This window comes from Perca flavescens, chromosome 23 (assembly GCF_004354835.1).
Source record: "Perca flavescens isolate YP-PL-M2 chromosome 23, PFLA_1.0, whole genome shotgun sequence".
NCBI lineage: Eukaryota > Metazoa > Chordata > Actinopteri > Perciformes > Percidae > Perca > Perca flavescens.
Genome location: NC_041353.1, coordinates 24309349 through 24325821, shown reverse-complemented (window position 1 = coordinate 24325821; position 16473 = coordinate 24309349). Strand labels below are relative to the sequence as shown.

The window sequence follows — 16473 nt, the reverse complement described above, 5'->3', positions numbered from 1 at the left end:
ATGACGGCGATTTAAACCTAATTTACTTCAATAAAGAGAACCAGAGGTGTCAAGTAACAAAGTACAAATACTTCGTTACCTTACTTAAGTAGAAATTTTGGGTATCGATACTTTACTGGAGTAATTATTTTACAGCATACTTTTTACTTACATTTTCACGCAATTATCTGTACTTTCTACTCCCTACATTTTAAAAATAGCCTCGTTACTCATATTTCAGTTCGGCTTGTTTTCATTCCAGCTCGTCAGTCATCGTTCAAAAAAGAATTTGATTGTGGTTGGATGAGAAGTATAAACATAGCTATTCCGACACCCTATTGGTTTGTACGCGATCCATTACACCTGTACAGACCCGGTGCTAATACGACACCGGTGCCTTAACGACCGATATCTACCGGACCGAATAGCAACGCGGATTTCGGTGCCTTAGGTGCCCGCACGATGCTCCGAAAACGGACGTTAGAGGGAACTGAACATCGCCGCACGGGACGCTAGTCAACACTACAGTTGGAAGCAGGTTAGCCTAGCGTTAGCTAGAAGATGGAGTAGGGCTGGGCGATAAAACGATAATGATATGTATCGCGATAGACACGTGATCGATATCAATAAAAAATGTGTTCGATAAAACGTTCCATATATTATTTTTTTTCTTCGGTGGAAGAAACAGCAAGTTTAGTTGCATTAAAAAAGGCTCTCTCTCTGGTAACCTAGCAACGTAGGGAGTGACAAGCTAACAGCCAATCGTGTAACAGTATCAAGTTTGGTTGCGCTGTTTCTTTGTCTCGTGCTGGTCTGCTGGATTCCTCTCAGAAACCGGCGACTGATAAGCAGAAAATGAGTGCCGCGGCGAGCGAGGAAATTGTAAATAAAAGAGGAAAAGTCAGCTCGCCAGTATGGCAGTTTTTTGGATATAATAAGTTTGACCGTAGTCAGACCAATGCCGTCTGCAAATTATGCAAGACCGTTGTCCCCGCCAAGACTGGTAATACGACGAACTTGTTTTACCATCTTAGTCGCGCTCACCCTTTGGAGCACAGCCGTATTCAACCAACAACTTCTGCAGCTGCTGCAACACCGCACAAGCAGCAGACGACCATGGAGAGGTACTCTGCATCAGTGCCTTATGACAAACAATCTAAACGGTACAAAGATATAACGGAGGCAGTGGCATATCATATAGCCAAAGACATGCTTCCGCTTAGCACTGTCGAGAAGCCAGGTTATAAAAAGCTCATACACGTGCTTGACCCACGCTATGTTCTTCCTGGCCGAAAATACTTTTCTAAGACTGCCATTCCTAAACTGTATGTAATATGCAAAGAATCTGTGCAGCAAGAAATATTGTCAGCCAAGTACTTTGCAACAACCTCTGACCTGTGGTCAAGCCGTACTTCTGAGCCATACATTAGCTTGACCATTCACTTCATCGACATTGAATGGGTTTTAAAAACTAAATGCCTTGAGACTGCATATTTCCCCGAAGATCACACTGGAGAAGTGATAGCAGAAGGCTTGAAGGAGGCATTGTTGTCCTGGAGTCTGATTGAAGACAAAATGGTGTGCATCACCACAGACAGCGGGGCAAATGTAGTGAAAGCAACTTCACTGAACAACTGGACACGGCTGCAGTGTTTTGGCCATCGTTTGCACTCTGCTATTGGTGAGTAGCTTTGTCATTTTAATGCTCGTCATCAATGTTAGTTCCTATGGTGATTTTATTAGCCAGTAGTTGAGATTATATATTATAATTATATTATGATATATGTATGGAAGCAGCTTTACCCACTGACGTGTGTGTGTGTGTGTGTGTCCATCCATCCATCCATCTTCGTCCGCTTATCCGGTGTCGGGTCGCGGGGGGAGCAGCTCCAGCAGGGGACCCCAAACTTCCCTTTCCCGAGCAACATTAACCAGCTCCGACTGGGGATCGGCGTTCCCAGGCCAGGTTGGAGATATAATCCCTCCACCTAGTCCTGGGTCTTCCCCGAGGCCTCCTCCCAGCTGGACGTGCCTGGAACACCTCCCTAGGGAGGCGCCCAGGGGGCATCCTTACCAGATGCCCGAACCACCTCAACTGGCTCCTTTCGACGCAAAGGAGCAGCGGCTCTACTCCGAGCTCCTCACGGATGACTGAGCTTCTCACCCTATCTCTAAGGGAGACGCCAGCCACCCTCCTGAGGAAACCCATTTCGGCCGCTTGTACCCTGGATCTCGTTCTTTCGGTCATGACCCAGCCTTCATGACCATAGGTGAGGGTAGGAACGAAAACTGACCCGGTAGATCGAGAGCTTTGCCTTCTGGCTCAGCTCTCTTTTCGTCCACAACGGGTGCGATAGATTGAATGCAATACCGCACCCGCTGCGCCCGATTCTCCGACCAATCTCCCGCTCCATTGTCCCCTCACTCGCGAACAAAACCCCAAGGTACTTGAACTCCTTCACTTGGGGTAAGGACTCATTCCCTACCTGGAGAAGGCATTCCATCGGTTTCCTGCTGAGAACCATGGCCTCCGATTTAGAGGTGCTGATCCTCATCCCAACCGCTTCACACTCGGGTTGCGAACCGATCCAGTGAGTGCTGAAGGTCGCAGGCCGATGATGCCATCAGGACCACATCATCTGCAAAGAGCAGCGATGAGATCCCCAGCCCACCAAACTGCAACCCCTCCCCACCCCGACCACGCCTCGATATCCTGTCCATAAATATTACAAACAGGATTGGTGACAAAGCGCAGCCCTGGCGGAGGCCAACCCTCACCTGAAACGAGTCCGACTTACTACCGAGAACCCGGACACAGCTCTCACTTTGGTCATACAGAGATTGGATGGCCCTGAGTAGAGACCCCTCACCCCATACTCCCGCAGCACCTCCCACAGTATCTCCCGGGGACCCGGTCATACGCCTTCTCCAAATCCACAAAACACATGTAGACCGGTTGGGCATACTCCCAGGCTCCCTCCAGGATCCTTGCGAGAGTGAAGAGCTGGTCCGTTGTTCCACGACCAGGACGGAATCCGCATTGTTCCTCCTCAACCCGAGGTTCGACTATCGGCCGAACCCTCCTTTCCAGCACCTTGGAGTAGACTTTACCAGGGAGGCTGAGAAGTGTGATACCCCTATAATTGGCACACACCCTCTGGTCCCCTTTTTAAAAAGAGGAACCACCACCCCAGTCTGCCACTCCTTTGGCACCGTCCCAGACTTCCACGCAATGTTGAAGAGGCGTGTCAACCAGGACAGCCCCTCCACACCCAGAGCCTTGAGCATTTCTGGGACGGATCTCATCAATCCCGGGCTTTGCCACTGTGTAGTTGTTTGACTACATCAGTGACTTCCGCCTGGGAAATCGGCGACAATCCCCGTTATCCTCCAGCTCTGCCTCTAACATAGAGGGCGTATTAGTCGGATTCAGGAGTTCCTCAAAGTGCTCCCTCCACCGCCCTATTACCTCCTCAGTGGAGGTCAACAGTGTCCCATCCTTACTGTACACAGCTTGGATGGTTCCCCTTCCCCCTCCTGAGGTGGCGAACAGTTTTCCAGAAACACTTTGGTGCCGACCGAAAGTCCTTCTCCATGTCTTCTCCAAACTTCTCCCACACCCGCTGCTTTGCCTCTTTCACGGCAGAGGCTGCAGCCCTTCGGGCCCCGGTACCCTGCAACTGCCTCCGAGTCCTCCGAGATAACATATCCCGGAAGGACTCCTTCTTCAGTCGGACGGCTTCCCTGACCACTGGTGTCCACCACGGTGTTCGTGGGTTACCGCCCCTTGAGGCACCTAAGATCCTAAGACCACAGCTCCTCGCCGCAGCTTCAGCAATGGAAACTTTGAACATTGTCCACTCGGGTTCAATGCCCCCAGCCTCCACAGGGATGCACGAAGCTCCTCCGCGGAGGTGTGAGTTGAAAGTCTGTCGGACAGGGGCCTCCTCCAGACGTTCCCAATTTACCCGCACTACACGTTTGGGCTTACCAGGTCTGTCCAGAGTCTTCCCCACCCCTGACCCAACTCACCACCAGATGGTGATCGGTTGACAGCTCTGCCCCTCTCTTCACCCGAAAGTGTCCAAAACATACGGCCTCAGATCAGATGAAACGATTATGAAATCGATCATTGACCTTGGCCTAGGGTGCTCTGGTACCAGGTACACTTATGAGCATCCCTATGTTCGAACATGGTGTTCGTTATAGACAATCCATGACTAGCACAGAAGTCCAACAACAAACAACCACTCTGGTTTAGATCAGGGAGGCCGTTCCTCCCAATCACGCCTCCAGGTGTCTCCATCATTGCCCACGTGTGCGTTGAAGTCCCCCAGCAGAACAATGGAGTCCCCACTGGAGCCCCATGCAGGACTCCAGTCAAGGTCTCAAGAAGGCCGAATACTCCGAACTCCTGTTTGGTGCATATGCACAAACAACAGTCAGTTTTCCCCCCACAACCCGCAGGCGAGGGGGGCGACCCTCTCGTCCACGGGGTAAACTCCAACACAGCGGCGCTCAGCCGGGGCTTGTGAGTATCCCCACACCGCCCGGCGCCTCACACCCTGGGCAACTCCGGAGAAGAAAAGAGTCCAACCCCTATCCAGGAGTATGGTTCCAGAACCGAGACTGTGCGTGAGGTAAGCCCCACCAGATCTAATCGGTAGCGCTCCACCTCCCGCACCAGTTCGGCTCCTTCCCCACAGAGAGGTGACGTTCCACGTCCCCAGAGCCAGCGTCTGCCGCCCGGGTCTGGTCCGCCGAGGCCCCTGACCTTCACTGCCACCCATGTGGCATCGCACCCGACCCCAACGGTTCCTCCCACAGGTGGTGGGCCCATGGGCTGGAGAGATGGGAGCCACGTCGCTTGTTCGGGCTGTGCCCGGCCGGGCTCCGTGGCAAACCCGGCCACCAGGCGCTCGCCGACGAGCCCGCCGTCTGGGCCTGGCTCCAGACGGGGGCCCCGGGCTTCCTCCGGGCAGGGTCACTCCATCTCTACCTTGCTTCTTCATTGGGGTTTTTGAACCATTCTTTGTCTGGCCCCTCACCTGAGACCACTTTGCCTTGGGAGACCCTACCAGGAGCACAAAGCTCCAGACAACACAGCCCTCAGGTTCACAGAGACACACAAACCTCTCCACCACGATAAGGTGATGGTTCACGGTGTGTGTGTGTGTGTGATCTATTATCAGTTATTAACACTGGCATTGTTTTTCTGCAGGTGCTGCAGGAAAAGATAAAAGAGTGGAGAGGGCTGTAGGTGTGTGCAAGAAAGTGGTATCTGCCTTTTCTTACTCGTGGAAGAAAAAGAGTGTGCTCTCTAAAGCCCAGGAACTTCTCAATCTTCCCACACACCAGCTGGTCACAGAGTCACTAACCAGGTGGGGCTCAAGACAAAAGATGGTGGCAAGAGTCCTAGAGCAACAAAAGGCCATCACTGAAGTTCTGTCTTCTGACAAAAACAACAGGCACCTGATCCCAACGTGGCAGGATATTTACGTCCTTGAGTCAATGCATGCAGCCTTAACTCCTCTCCTGGAGTTCACAGACTCCCTTTCTGGGGAGTCATATGTGACTGTCTCGTACGTGAAGCCTGTGCTCCACCTTTTCCGCTCCAGTTTGCTGAAAGTTAATGAGGGGGACACTCAGCTCACAAAAGAGCTGAAGACAAAGATTATGACCTATCTCAATGAGAAATATGCTGACCCTGACACAGATGATCTCCTTGACATGGCTACCTTCGTGGACCCTAGGTTTAAAGTCCAGTACGTCAGACCAGAGAAGGTAGGGGCCATTCAAATGAGAGCTGTGTCTGAGATCATGGATGAAGACCAAGGCCAGTCACATGCAGGGCCTTCTGAGGGAGCAGCAGAGCAAGGTGCAGAAGAAGGAGCTGTCAGCGGACCACCTCTGCCACTGGGCGTAAAGAAGCAACGCAAGACATTGGGGAGCTTTTTCAAAAAACAGTGCCAAGAAGATGATGCTTTGCCTCTCACTGAAAAACAAAAAGTGGAGAGTGAGCTGGAAAGGTACCTGATGTGCCCTGATGCAGACAGTGAGTCTAACCCTCTGGACTGGTGGAGGCTACATGAACGCAACTTCCCCAGAGTGTCTCAGCTGGCAAAAAAGTACCTGTGCATCCCAGCCACCAGCACCCCCTCAGAAAGAATTTTTAGTACTGGGGGTAATATTGTAACATGCACCAGGGCAGCTTTAGACCCAGAGAAGGTCAACCAGCTGGTGTTCCTAGCACAAAACCTGGACTGAAAACATACTTGAATAGTTCATCTTCAAGTATTATTAGAGGAAGAATAACTTGAAGACTCGTTCGTTACTTTTTCATATTTCTGCAGGTTTCTAACAATGTTACTGTACTGTATCAGGTTTGTTATTTATGTTACAGCTGTACATCAGTCTACCTCAGTTTTCTTTGTTTACAAAACACTGCACATATTTTAAAACCCTTTATTCACCAGAAGGTGAACAGCTAGTGAACTTCCTAGCACTAAGTTTGCACTAAATTCTCAGGTTTTTCTTTATTTATATTTAACACTTTGCACTATTTTATTACACTTTATTAAGCATTTCTTACATTTTCTTTTCATTTTGCACCTTAAATGTTAAGAGATAATTGTTAAGTGTTCATTTTGACTTTAGACTTATGTTTACATTTTAATTATTTGAGTTTTGCATGATTGTGTTGACATTTCTGTCTCAATAACTGAGGAGATTATGATCAGAGGAAGTTTAAGTTTAAAATAAAAATGTTTAAATGTACAATATTTTTCTCCTGGTCCTTATTTTAAATGGGTCATAAAAATATCAATAATTATCGATATCGACCGATATGAAACACTGATATCGTGATACAGTTTTCAGCCATATCGCCCAGCCCTAAGATGGAGTAAACATGATAAAATGCTGAGAGCTAAACGGTGTAAAAGTGTGTCTATATTTCACTGGAGAGGAGTCTGACACCAGACTGTAGCTGCCGTTACACAGAAGAGATGTAGCCTACGTGTCACCTTTTTCAGCCCTTCTGAGTTTGCAGGTATGATTTTAATATACTGTAACATTATTATAGTCATAGGATTTTGTCCCCGCGTTTTAGAGTTAAGCAGTTCCCCCCCTTACATCAGGGGTCTTGAACGTTTTTTAAGCCAAGGACCCCTTAACTTAAAGCGAGATGTAGCAGGGACCCCCTACATATTGTATGAAATTAAGTTGCATATTAAACTGGGCCTACAATAACTGTTAGGGTAACCTAAAGCCTTCTTACGTAAGTTTTTTCATAAGCTATTAAAATATTAATTGTTGCCATGATTTTATAAATCATATTTTAATGTTACATATGTGGCACAGTAAATCTAGGATTAACTGTATCTGTGGGCTGATATCTTAGTGACTACCTTACCTATAGGCCAGTAAGCCTATCATCAGTGGGAATTTATATTTGCTAATACTATGTTGGAATTATGTTAAGGCATTTTATTTTTATTTTTTTTAAAGACTCAAAAATGTACAATAATTTGGAGGCCCCCCTGCAATGACTCTGAGGACCCCCTGTTGAAGATCTCTGCCTTACATTACTTTTACTTTTATACTTTAAGTAGTTTTGAAAGCAGTACTTTTACACTTTTACTTAAGTAAAAAGCTTGAGTTGATACTTCAACTTATACAAAAGTCTTTTCAAACCCTAGTATCTATACTTCTACTTGAGTAATGAATGTGAATACTTTTGACACCTCTGAAGAGAACTATACATGCTATCCTTGTCATGAGCATCAAGGCGTGGCGGCGCTGCGGTGCAAATTCAACTCATGTTTAGTAGGCTACATGAAAGATTCATAGAAAAAATATAAACTTATAATCGGCGCGCAAAGTCCTTGAATTCTATTCTGCAGTTAGTTATCATATAGCCATGGCAAAAAGAAAACAGGGCAGTTTAATTTTCCCCCTGTAGGAAGATCACGAACTAAAACGTAAGTGTTGCTCCTCCAAAAGGCCTCAGGCAATACTGTAAGTCTGCACAGTGCACACACTGTGGACACACAGCACTTTGGTCAAATGCTAACACGCTGCTGGCAAAACAGTTAAGGATGGAGGCAGGGGGTGCGTCGCTGAGGCCTAATTGAACGGAGGAATTATGGTATTCTTTGGTAGCCTGAGTAACTTTAACCGTTGTTCACGTGAAATCTCAAAGACAGCCTGATGCTTTGTTTATAGACTAGGCTATTTGTGGGTGGCTGTTTGACCTATCAATTCCTGTCAATAAAGTATAATAGAGTAAATCCTGTATAGTGCATACACTTGTAGCGGTTATGTATCTTTGTAAGTCGCAAGCGCACGAAAAGTGGGCTCCCCCAAAGGCCACGGTATAATTCGAACAGAGTTCGAGCTCAGAGTCACCTATTCTCGGATAACTGAACCACCAAGTACCGCTGACCTGACGGGGCACCATGCGGGGCACCAGAGGCCATCTACTAAATGCCGCTGATACGACCGAGCTGTGACGGAGGTCTGTAGCGGCTTAAACTACTAGCAATCGCCGCTCTGTAGCACGGAGCTCCTCTTCGACGTTTGTTTTTACCGCTAGTTCCAACAAAGGAGCTTGCTACAGGTATGCTCCATTTAAGAGACCATGGGATGTTAATGTACGTTATTCAGCGACAGGTGAAAATAGGGGCAAGGTTGCGCAATAAGGTTAAAATGACTTGAACTTTTAGCGAGGAACAAGAAGTGAATTACCTGTATGTGTGAAAACTGCTTTATCTCACGCATCTGTTTAATCGTTGTTGAAAAAAAATCTATTTAAATCGGATTTCTTTTTTTTTTTTTAATTTAGGCCACATCGCCCAGCCCTACTAGACTCTTCTAACCTAGACTCTAACCTATACTCTAACCTAGACTCTTCTAACCTATAATCTTCTAACCTAGACTCTTCTAACCTATAATCTTCTAACCTAGACTCTTCTAACCTAGACTCTAACCTATAATCTTCTAACCTAGACTCTTCTAACCTATAATCGTCTAACCTAGACCCTTCTAACCTATAATTGTCTAACCTAGACTCTTCTAACCTATAATCGTCTAACCTAGACTCTTCTAACCTATACTCATCTAACATAGACTCTTCTAACCTGGACTCTTCTAACCTGGACTCTTCTAACCTGGACTCTTCTAACCTGGACTCTTCTAAACATCAAAAAAGGGCTCTCACTAACTTTTAAAGGTTGTAAACTTATTTCCATTTGGAAGTAAATCATTCTGCTTTTACCCCTTGATAAGTGCCAGCCTGGTTTCCATTGGAACAATTCGATTATAGATTTAGAAAGAAAAATAGATTTGAATGTTAAATTGCTAGCTGTTTCTGATTGGCTACTGTTAGTGTTTGTTTACCTTATTAAAGTTTGAATGTTACATATCTAGTCGTTCCGTGCTGCTGTTACCTTATTTAAATTGAATGTCAAATGGTTGCATTTTTTTTTTTAAACACCTGTAAATATAATTTCTATATTCACATGGGTTTTTGACACATGGGAAACTAATAAATATGTTCATTGTCATTCAATTATATGATTTTTTTGATTATTTGTGATAACAATAGTAACAACAATAATAGGCCTAATATTTGGGCGTAATCATTAATATTTGGGGCAACTAGCCACATCTACAACTTATTTGATGGGGGGCTTTAGGGACCTGGGTTATGGATAGGGGGGCACTGGCCCAAAAAAAGGTTGGAACCACTGGTCTAAACACATCCAGACACACACACGAGAATAGCCAACCAATTGTTGGTATTAACTAGGTGGGACGAGGGAGAGAATATCATTGCAGTAGCCTATTTACTAGTTGGAGCCCAGACGCAATTTTATAATTTTCAAAATTTCTGATCCTGACCCTAACATGGCCACAAACAGGAACAGGCACGCTATCGGACAGGTTGTAAGCAAGCCAACCATTTTCCAGATGACCTAAACCACCACACATGCATTTTAAATACATGAATAAATGAATACATTATTTTAAATGCATTCGGTCAAAGTTGAACCAAGAAGTTGGTCTGTAGCTAAACTGTAATGTGATTACGTGTCTTCTTTTTTTTTTTTTTTTTTACTTTTTCTCTTCTACTTTTTTTTTTATCAATAATCCTGTTTGTGACGTATGTGTATGTTGTGTGTGATGTCTTAAGCTACTGGGACCTTTAATTTCCCCCTTGGTGATCAATAAAGTATCCATCTATCCATCCATCCATCTATGGATGTTTACAATGGCAGTTTTGGTGGAAAGTATCATCCATCACAGCTAGGTAATACTGTACTTAAAGCTATAGTGCGTAGTTTCTGTCTCCCCCAGGGACATCACTAGGATTTAAAGACAGGGAGGGGCTTAGCCCCCAGGGTATTTGTAACTTGCGTTTACAAAATCTTTGCACTCACATCTTTCGTTACTAGTTAGTACGTATTAGAGCTACATTTATATCAACAATCAGTCAAGAAACCAAGATGTTAACAAGTAAAAAGTGACAGACATATCTTCTTCTTCCATTTCTACTCTGTTCCTTCTGTCTTATCCTTTAAGATAAAAAAAAAGCTAATTATATGACTTCGAAATACAAATTGGTCACATGAAACAACATCCAAAATGTCCAAAAACAGACAAAGAGGCCAGACAGCTAGTAAGTTGGTAAGTTAAACAAACATGACAAAAAGCAGTACAAGAAAATGAAAAAAATAGGCATCACTGCATACTTTATCATGTAAGATATTAATAGGGATCCTATTTAAAGTGGCTATTGTCTAAATACAATAACCTGATGGCGGAAGGAATAAAAGATTTGGAGTAATGATTACTGTCTATACTGTATATACTTTATGTAGGATTGCTTTCATTTTATTTTCACCTGTATCTGTGGGCATATGCTCATCTTTAGCCTAGCCTAAATTTAGGCAACATCTACATATTTATTTAATTTATCACAGCCAATGAATGAAGAAAGTTAAATTGGTTAGAATATAGCTAGCATATATAATAAATATAATGAAATAATTTAGTCTAGGCTATGCATAGCACCTAGACCTGTCAACAAATGCTTATAGTTAGAAGAAACCCAAACAATCCTTAGACCTATAGACCACTACTGACCTCAATCAGAATAAACTGCTCTGCCAATCTCCTGCTTCTCTCTCTCTCTGCTGAAATATCTTCCAATATCCATCTCATCTGCTCCATGAATTGAAGGATACAACGGTACAATAGCATTAACAGGGACCCTATGACTTTAGTTTTCAGTGACAACAACATTGTATGGGGATTGATATTGTTTTAAAATAGGCCTACTACAGAGATAGGAAAGGCTATATTATTGGCAATGAATAAAGAGTTGTGATTAGCTTGCTAAGTTAACCATTTCTTGTGTTTCCCTCGTTCACTCTAGCTAGACTTTAGTTTTCCATAGCAAACCAAAATATCCCCTTTCCTTTACCTCAAGAAAACGTAGCTAAAGGTAAGCAGGTCATTAAAAACTACTTACAATTTCCCTCTGTATCGCTAGGTGTAACCAATCTTCATTTCACCATCAGCGTGTGTATCGGTGTGTGTATGTGTGGGGGGAGGGTGCATAGCGAGTTCAGACCAAAGAGTAGCGACGAAACGAGATGAATCCCCCAGTTACTCACAACGCTCTGAAAGCTGCCAGTTTTTATATATGTCAATGGTTCACACCAATGCAACGAGACAATGCGGTGCATCATCTTGGTAGCACAAAGACTCTCTGTACTTCTGTCTAATGGTGCGTTCGTTTTGTCCACCGAGTCGATTTACGAGTTGTTTTCCGGAGTTACGAACCGGAAGTTGCAAAAAGAACGCAACCGAGGTCGTATATACGACTCGTCAAGTCGTCTGAACTCAGAGGACCCCGAGTTCACTTTCAAAGATGGCTACGTCGTGCATCACACGTAGTAAACATTGTGGTTTTCTACAATTTTAAGCACTTTTGTCTTTGTTGTAACCAAATTAAGAAGTGGTACACATAGCACTGTATAATGCTACCTATAGGCATGTTGCTACAGTCTTATTAAGAGTTAAATACCGCCTGATTAGTTATTTTGGAGCTTGTGCAGCGGAAATTGGCTAGAGACGCGCAGTTGCTATATGATAACAACGGCAAGCTGAGCCTTGAGCAGAAAGCAGAGCAGTAGCCGAACGTTAATCAAAACGTAATTTTCATGTATCAAACTGTGAAATATATTTGTGTAATATGTCAATAACTGGGTGAATAGAATCCTAAATGTTACTAAAAATGTTACAAAAATCCATCTTTTCTCCGACTCGTAGTATTGTGTGACAGAACGCAACAACCCCGCGGTTACTCGTTTTCCGACATGGATGTGACGTCACACTCAAGCTACTAGTCGCGATTACAAGACAAAAAGAACGCACCATAACTTCCGACTTTTCGGCTATTTTTTTGTATATATTTTTTGTATATATTGTTACATCTAAATATGAATGAGGATAAACCCGTGATCGCGCATCAATTAAAAAAAAAAAAAGACAATTTGGTCTGCAAAACAACGTTTTAAAAGCAGCTGAGAAACGTTCAATAACGTGACCTTACACACCACTGTGTTGATGAACTAAAGCGGTTAGATTTTAGACAGAATTGAATCCAAATGCAGACAACAACGCAGAGAAGATTTAACAGATTTATTACAATGTTCGAAATTCCAGCTTTTCAAAAAAAAAAAAGGGGAGAACAAGTCCAGGTGTACAGAGGGGTAGCCTACAGGTCCGGGGGTTCTGAACAGGAATAGTAGCCGTAACAAGAGAGCTATCTAGCAGCAGCAGCCACAGCAGCCTAACTAAAGCTCCAGATGTGGACTGATGTGGTCATTTAAAAAAAAGAACGCAACACTTTGTAATGACTTTAACTACATACACGATAAATAATAAATGCGAAATAAGATCCAGGTTGTTATAAAGTGGACTTTTCCTTTCATTTTATTTTAGCAGGAGGTCTTGGCTGCTGCTTCTTGGTACACATGCATTCACTCATACTGACAAACATATACACACTGCTATTAATTTAATCATTTTTGGTTGGCAGGATATATTTGGCCCCTGTTTTCTGCAACTGCACACACACACAGACACACACACACAGAGTAATGGAACATTTTATGATTATGAATTTTTGCTTACTTGTAACAAGAACACATGAATACTGTTGTATTGAAAACAGTTAAGAGCAAACGGAAACTGTATTATATATATAGGCTATATATATAGGCTATATATATATATATATATATATATATATATATATATATATATATATATATATAATATACAGTTTCCGTTTGCTATACATACATACACAAACACACACACAGACAGAGTTTGATATTGATCTGTAACAAGATAAACCACTCATGTGATCTTTTATCAATTATTTATTTCATAAACATAGGTTTATGAGCCAGAGGTTCTGGAGCCAGAGTGTAGGCCTACTGTGTGGGGGGGTCATGGACTTGGACAACAACACACACACACACACACACACACACACACACACACACACACATACACACACACATTATGAAACTACAATTAATGAAAACATGTGACTTATTTCAGTAACCCTAAAAAAAGTCATCCGTTAACTAAATAGTCACAAAATAAATCTCATCTTACATTATCCTTAATCAAATCTACAGTGCAAGGAAAAAAACAAACAACGAATTTACATTAGTAGAGAAAGACGACAATGGCCGCGCCAGAGATGTTCTTGTGCTGGTGATTTGAGGGTGCTCTGAAATTTGGAGTTTCCCTTGACACAAATAGGGTAACGTTACACACACTGGCGCAGATGCCCACCCACCTCCGCCGCGGTTTACTAAGCGAGCGAACGAGAGAGATTGATTTAAAGTTGCCGATACAACAGCACCACAGGACTCTGATTAGCCCATCAAACATATTTCAAATAAGCTACCAGCCAACAAGCCAGGTTCACACAATCATTACTGCAGCACTCATGCATTGGATCCTGAAGATTAACGCAGCAGGCCAAATACACCACACACAGCCAAGCACACACATAATAACACACGCGCATGCCTAGCCCCTCCCTGGCGCCGCCGCTGAAAGACGATACTACAATATTTCATTTAAGTGCCATCCAAAAATAGGAAAGCCTGTTCTGCGATCGTTAAAGCAGCAGCTAAAAGCTTCAGCCAGCGGTCCAGAGCTTTCATTCCTCATTACACAGCCTCCCTATAGACGCTGCTAATGCATTGAACCCAATAAACGAGCAGACCATCTCCCTGAGAGGCAGCAAGACATGAACACAGAAAAAAATCATTTTTTTGTTCTCACAGAGCAAATCCTACTATGGTCTATATATAGGCTACCTACACAAGTAGTTATGTAGCCTATATCTTGTTGTACGTTTGCCATCTTATGGGCATACTGGGAAAAATAGTTGTTCCGCTCTTCAAACCTGTGTTGTTGTTTTTTTTAAGGAACATAACGTCATTTTGGACCCGTTTTGACAGCTGTTTTGCGTATTGGATTAAAACAGAGCAGATGAAAAATGAAAGGAGACTTTTTGTGTGCCACTCACAGTCGCTTCTTTGTTTTCCCCACTCTCGTTTTAAGGCTGAACAGCCAATCAGACGAACTGGCTGACGGCCGCCGTTCGATTCACGAAGGCCGAGTGAGTCGTTGCTGATATGAAATGACGCCGGTAATAAAGAAACAGAGAAGACCCAGGCGCTCTGCTGCTTCCTGGATTAGGAGAGCCGCTAATGGCGCTGGCCTGCAAAGTGGCCCGTAATGCCTGATGATGGAAAACACAGCCGGCCAATTACAGCGGCCATATCTAATCAACGGGGTCAGTGGTCAACTCCCTCCGACCGTCTGACTTCATTTGACGTCCCTGTCACAAGCTGCTGCCTCATCGCTGGGAGGAGTTCAATGGATGGATGAATGGTGGTGTTGTGAAGCATGTTTGACACACACACACACACACACGCACGCACGCACGCACACACACACACACGCAGGCGACCCGATTTATTGGATAGATATTGTTAGCTAAAACAAGAGTCTCTTTGTACACATTTTAGACGTGAACATTGGTCTTATGTCTTCTTAGATGTCAACTCTAGTCATTCAAATATAATAGGCTACATGCTGTCCCGGTAAGTGCAGTCATAAAAACACATGCAGACATTATGAAAACTAGTGGTTACAGAGGCTATCCTACAGAAAGTATAGGCCTACGTTATGATAAATGTAGCCTATAAGCTGGTGAATTTTTTTTTTAACTTTATGGTAATTTTGTTTGTAACTGAAAGCATTTGGCCTATGTCTTTGGACGGCTTCTGATCCCCCAGACCTTTAAGTAGGCTACCCAGTTTCATTTTCCCGATATGCTTCATATTTCACATCAGTAAAACATTCTAGTGAAAATGAATGTCATCAATAAAAAAGATCGGTAAACTCAGGATGGATTCATTAGTATTGATAGCCTAACACAGATAGATTTTGTAACAGTACAGGCCTATTTAAAGTGATTTCCCTGCCTTCTCCACATATTAAGCCGAGTCCATTTATTCTTTATTTTATCTTATAGTTGGGTTTTTAAACTCAACTCATCAACTCATCATAACACGGCACTTTCCAAGTGCCGTGTTATCTGTAGCATTTTGAGCTTTCCACGTTCAGACCTAATCAGACTAATTGAAGCCAGATGGTGTGCCAGCTGAATGGGAGCCCTACATATATCCCTTCATCAAATGTGTTCACCATTTGCCTGAAGAAGACCCAGTTGGGTCGAATCGTTGCATTGATATTAAATATGGGAGTTTGAAGCAGTGTTGCGGACATTACATTTTTTTTCGTTTATAGTACTTTCATTTGTCCTGCACCTGCCAGAAGGTGGGATGTGCACACAATTAGTTTCATAAAAATTGGGTTTAGGAAAAGAACATTGGGAAAGGCTTTAGTAACACAAAAAAACGACGGTGACCAACGTCACACGCTTAGGAAAATAATAAAAGGTTGGGTTTAGAAAATAAACATTGGGGAAGGCTTAAAAAAAAATAAATGAAAATGGCTGAAAAACGCCACACGGAGGACACAATCCCAGGTCTCCGGGGTGAAAGTCCTGTTTTACCTCCCTCCGCAGACTTACATCCCTTCATACTACTCACTACAGCAAAAATTCACACGTAATGTAGGTCAACGGCGACCAAACGGCGTTAATAAACACGCTAAAAAGTGATTATGCGTCTGGATAACACTCAATAACAGCATACGAATTGGCGTGTCATACATACGCCACTTTATGAGATCAGTCCGTTTGTCTGTGTGGAAAGCTTTTATTAAACAACTGTAGGAAGGCATTCGGAAATGTCAACAGGGCAACAAGTTCGCGTTAACACAGGCACGCACCTACATAATAAGCTTTTTTTAAATTTAAAACGT

At 43.5% G+C, this 16473-nt stretch overlaps 1 protein-coding gene across 6 annotated transcripts in view; it reads right to left on the bottom strand.

Moving 5' to 3' along the window:
* The window catches only part of LOC114550131 (uncharacterized), a 35805-nt gene extending 20942 nt beyond the window's left edge, over positions 1-14863 (bottom strand). The window contains exons 1-2 of one of the 6 annotated variants that reach the window (XM_028570702.1): positions 11516-11595; positions 11128-11205 (exon numbers count right to left, since the gene is read on the bottom strand). The gene's annotated coding sequence lies outside the window, so the exon portion shown is untranslated. Of the gene's footprint in view, positions 1-11127; positions 11206-11515; positions 11596-14605 lie in introns of those variants that run through there. The other 5 variants (XM_028570697.1, XM_028570699.1, XM_028570700.1 and 2 more) reach the window with 5 other exon arrangements.
* Positions 14864-16473: the final 1610 nt, after the last annotated feature.